Here is a 5,634-nt window from a genome sequence, read left to right on the forward strand (position 1 = left end):
CACTTAATCCTCCTCTTCCGTGTACTCTTCCTCCTCCTCCTCCTCCTCCTCCTCCTCCTCCTCCTCCTCCTCCTCCTCCTCCTCCTCCTCCTCCTCCTCCTCCTCCTCCTCCTCTTCCTCTTCCTCTTCCTCTTCCTCCATACTACTACAACTACTACTACTACTACTACTACTACTACTACTACTACTACTACTACTACTACTACTACTACTACTACTTCCTATTTAATTTTGTTTTTCCTTCTTTCCCTGCATCCTATAATTATACTGCTACTTTTTCCCCCTCTTCCTCCACCTCCTCCTACTGCTCCTTTTCCTCCTCCTCCTAGTCTTCTTATCTATCCCTCCTCATCATCAACGAACAAAAAAAAAAAAAAAAAAAAATGCTGGAAAAGTTGATAGGAAGACGTCTCATCGAGGGTATAACATGAGCAACGTCCGTCGGTCAATTAAATGCAAATATGATGTTTCTCGTAAGGAACACAACCCGGGCTCGGTGTGTCTGGGGAGGAGCTGAGGCGGTGGTACGGCGCTGGAGGGTACACTGAAACTTCTTCCTTATAATAACTCTTTCAGTATCATGCTATCGATTTTATTTTATTTATTTATTTATTTATTTTATTTGTTTATTTTTTTTATTTTAGGTGTGTTTTGAAGGTTTTATTAAGTTAAGGAGGATATTTTTCGTCATGTCTTGGTTGTAAGGTATATTGTGAATTATTCAGTGTAGTTATGTCTTATTTACTTCAATGTGATTAAGTTATAGGAGGATTTGATTAAGTTAAGTCTCTAGTATGAAATGTGTTAAGGCCACAGATAAATAGATAGTGTGATTATAGTTTTCTTACGTTCACTTCTTCCTGACTCTTATGTTCAGTTCCTCATGATTCCTTTGTATGTATTTATTTTTCATAATAGTCATGGTTCCTAGTAGTTTTATATATTTATTTAGAGTAGTTTTGTTTCTTTATTTAATTACTCACTTTTTACAGTGCTGGCACATATTTCATCGTTGACTAATCCGCTTCCTCCAGCTGTTGTGGCCAGTAATCCCTCGTCAGTAAATCATATTCCTTGTCTTCTTCCTCCAAGGGCCTGTTGCTGTTTGATCATCCTTTGTAATCCTGTGTAGCTGACTGATTTTCCTCCTCCTCCTCCTCCTCCTCCTCCTCCTCCTCCTCCTCCTCCTCCTCCTCCTCCTTCTCCTTCTCCTAAAACAATGTTGTTCTTTTCTTGTGACTAGCACATTATATTATCTTATCATTCCTTTTTTTTACTTACTGTCATTTTTCTTTTTCAAATCAAACGAAAAGACAAAAAAAAAGAAGCAAACGAAAAAAGAAAATAATACTGTCGCCTTCTCAAAAGTCACATAGCTTCCCGCAACGATTTCCCATTGAGACAAAACAAAGAAAAATGTCAGAGAGAGAGAGAGAGAGAGAGAGAGAGAGAGAGAGAGAGAGAGAGAGAGAGAGAGAGAGAGAGAGAGAGAGCTTCGACCTGGTTTATATGCATCATGTACACGTTTGTTTACAAGGAAGTAATCAGGGTTAAACAAGGGTTAGGTAAGTTGGGAGGGACCCCTCTCTCTCTCTCTCTCTCTCTCTCTCTCTCTCTCTCTCTCTCTCTCTCTCTCTCTCTCTCTCTCTCTCTCTCTCTCTCTCTCTCTCTCTCTCTCTCTCTCTCTCTCTCTCTCGTTGTTGTGCTGCCGCAGGAAGTAGAGGCAGAGTTAATTGAAAATGAGAAACAGTTAATTATGTTACTCGCACGGTAAGACAGAGAGAGAGAGAGAGAGAGAGAGAGAGAGAGAGAGAGAGAGAGAGAGAGAGAGAGAGAGAGAGATTATATACTATACTAAGAAGAATATTATTTTTCATTTTGGAATCATAAGCCTTTTTTCATTCTATTTTCTTCCCCCTTTCCTTCCTTTCTTCCTTCCTTTCGCAGTGCAATCTCTTTTATCCTTTCATTCTTCCTTACTTTTATTCTTCCTTATCTCTTGGCCTTTCTCTTAGTATGGTCCCTTACTTTTTCCATTTATTTCTTTTTTCCTCTTCTCCTCCTCTTCTTCCCTTCCTTTAGTGCACATCCAACTCCTCCTTTTACTCTACTTCGTCCCCTTTATAGTTTTCCTTCTCATCTTTTTTCATTACTCTCCGTCCCCTCGAGGCAGACCAGCTGTGGTGAAACCTAGAAATTGTCCTGTGGTGTGGTACTCTCCGTCTTTGCTCTGTTCTGTCACACACTACGCTGAGAATGACATATCTAAGTAACTGTTCTGGTCTTTTCTACTAGACAACTCTTTTACTATTTGCTATACGCTTACTTTCACATATATGTAATTAGAAAGCACATAATCAAGTAATAAGTGATTCTAAATTGTTAAGTCTCTCTCTCTCTCTCTCTCTCTCTCTCTCTCTCTCTCTCTCTCTCTCTCTCTCTCTCTCTCTCTCTCTCTCTCTCTCTCTCTCTCTCTCTCTCTCTCTCTCTCTCTCTCTCGCCTCCAGTTCCTCCTTTCCCTCTTTGTCTTTTAATGTCTTCCCCACCATTGCCTTTCCTTCTCGCCTCCGGTTCCTATGCGCTTTTGTTTCTTACTCCTAGTGTCCTTCCCTTCTCTTGTATTCCCCTCCTCCTTATTTCTCCCTTATACTCCTATTGTCTTCTTCTTTCTTCCTTTATACTTTATTTTTTTCTGCTAACTTTCTACTTCTCATGTTCTCCGTTTTGTGTTTTTTATTACCACGCTTTCTAGAATTCCGTTCCTTTTCTAGCATTCCTCTTTTTTTATTTATTTTGTTTTCACTCTTCAGTTTCTTCATATAATTTAATTCTTTTTTTCTCTGCAGTTTTCAATGTTTCTGAACTTCTTTAAAGATTTTTCCCCTCTGCTTTGCCGCTTCTCTTCTTTTCTTTTCATTTTTTTCCTTATGTTTTCTTTAAAGTCTCTTCCGTTTTTCATTAGGTAATGTAATATTTCCTTTCACTCATCTTCTGAAAATTTCCTTAACTTACTTGATTAATTTTTCCTTTTTTGCACCTCTGCTTCTTTACTTACCCTTTCCCTCAATTTCTTACCTTCTTCTGTACCTTCTCTTCGTCCATCATTCTCTATTTTGCATCACCGCCTCTTTACTTACTCTTTTTCCTCTTCCTTTTCTCTCCTTCTATGTACCTTTCTCTCTTTCGCTTTTTACTTACTCTTTCCCTTTTCCTCTTTCCTTCTTACGTACCTTCTGTCCGTACTTTCTTTCTCTTTTATTTTGCTTCTTTAATTACCCTCTTCATCCTCTTCCTTCCTTTCTTACGTACCTTCCTTCTCTCCCTCTTTCCTCCTCCCCGTGGCTTCCCTTCGTTCCCGCCGCCCTTCTTCCTCTCTAGGCCGCCATCTCGCGCTCTTTGTTTTTACCTTCCATAAATGTCGAGGGAAGCGGCGTGCACATGACGTACACGACGAGGGAAATCGTGCGTGACCCCCTGTGTACGTGTGTGTGTACGTGTGTGTGTGTGTGAGCGTGTGTTTGTGTGTGGGAGGGGGAAAACGGGGGTGGCTTTGAGAAATTTTTGTTCACCTATCAAGTTTCCACAATGTTCTTCCTTTACTTATTTACTCGCTGTTGTTTTGTTATTTTTTTGGTTGGTTTATTATTTTTCTTTTCTTTTTTTTATCTCTGTTTTCGTCTTCGTCTTGTTGTTTCGTGTTTGGTTCAAGGTTTTAATGCAATTATCTTCCTTGATGTGTGTTATTAGGTGTAATTTGTTATTTACTCGATTTTCCTTGATTCCTCTTATCTTTCTTTTATTTTTTTTATTCTTATTTTATTTATTTTTTTTTACATTTTTTTTCCTCCTCCTCCTCCTCCTCCTTCTCCTCCTCCTACTCATCATTTACATCCTCCTCCTCCTCCTCCTCCTCCTCCTCCTCCTCTTCCAAACGTGTGTGTGACTAAGGACCGCTGAGCTTTGCAACTCCTCTACCGTTTCTCCTCCTCCTCCTCCTCCTCCTCCTCCTCCTCCTCCTCCTCCTCCTCCTTTCCTCCACTTCCTTTATAGCTCGTCTCTCCACCCTTCACTGCGCTCCGACTTGGCTCTTGGTTAGAAAGTCTAGTTCTTTAAGCTGCTTTTTTTTTTCCATTCATAATTTTTCATGACTTTTCCTCGTTTTATTCTGTCTAAAAGGAATATTTGGACTTTTCCGTTGGTATTTACTTTTTTTTTTTTAAGGACAAGCACCGTAATTATTACTGAGTTCGTTCTGGTTTCATGACCCCTCGATTTTCTTTTTCTTTTTTTTTTATTCTATTCTTTATTAGCTGTTTAGATTTTTTTTTATTTTTTTGTAAATTTTTATTCCCTTTGAAAGTCAAGCTCTAATAAATAGTTACTTGATGTTTTCGTGATCTTTTTTTTTGTTATTTTTTTTTATTCGCTCATTTAGCTATTTTTTCACTTACGTTTCCAGTTATGTAGAAAGAAATTGATGTGATCTTTATTCATTTATTTTATTTTTTCTTGTTCAGGGATTTTTTCTATTTACGATTTTTCTTTACATTTGTTTTCCATATTTGTTTCCGTGATCATTTTTACTCTCTCTCTCTCTCTCTCTCTCTCTCTCTCTCTCTCTCTCTCTCTCTCTCTCTCTCTCTCTCTCTCTCTCTCTCTCTCTCTCTCTCTCTCTCTCTCTCTCTCTCTCTCTCTCTCTCTCTCTCTCTCTCTCATTTATAATCTCCTTTCTTTCTATCTCTCGCTTTCTTTTTCCTCTGTTTATGAAGTCCCGTCCGTCGTATTTCTCTCTCTCTCTCTCTCTCTCTCTCTCTCTCTCTCTCTCTCTCTCTCTCTCTCTCTCTCTCTCTCTCTCTCTCTCTCTCTCTCTCTCTCTCTCTCTCGTACCCCAAGCTTCCCATCTCTTCTATTCCTCCCTAAATCTTCTTTCTCCTCCCACTATCTCCCTCTTCCTACCTCCAATGTTTCCTCTCCCTTCCTCCCAGGCCGTTTTCTCCCCACACGTCTACTTTACTCACCTCCATTCCCCTCCCGTCCTCCTCCCATCCCTCTCCCCCCTCAGCTCACCTCCGAGAAGTCACCTCCCCTCACATCCTGACTACCAGACCCCTCACTCAGGTATTCATGAGTTTACCTGTTACTGAGCAGTGTCTCCTTGGCTCTCCTCATTTCATATTCTCCTCACCAGTTACCGTCTGTCTCTGTGCCTTGTGTCTCCTCCTCACTAGCTCCTCCTCCTCCTCCTCCTCCTCCTCTTCCTCCTCCTCCTCCTCCTCCTCCTCCTCCTCCTCCTTCCTATTTCTCCTGCTGCTTCGTCGTCGTCTTGTTTTTGATCTCGTGTCGTGTCGTGTGTGTTTTTTTTTTTTTTTTTAGTTTGGTTATCTTCATTTGTCTTCTTTTTTCTTTTGTGCTACCGTTCTTTTCTTTGCTAGAATTTCCCATTTTTCCTCCTGCTTCCTTCCTTTCATCGGTTTTCGTGTTTGTTTCCTTTCCCCTTTTTCCAATCGGGTTCTTAACTTCTCTCTTTTTTTTTCTTCGTTCCTATTTTTTCACCCGTCCTCTAGTCTCTTTTTTTCTTCCATCTTGTCATCTGTTTTATTCTTTTTTTCTTCTCATTATCTTCTCCTTCTTTCC

The sequence above is a fragment of the Scylla paramamosain genome, chromosome 11 (assembly GCF_035594125.1).
Source record: "Scylla paramamosain isolate STU-SP2022 chromosome 11, ASM3559412v1, whole genome shotgun sequence".
NCBI lineage: Eukaryota > Metazoa > Arthropoda > Malacostraca > Decapoda > Portunidae > Scylla > Scylla paramamosain.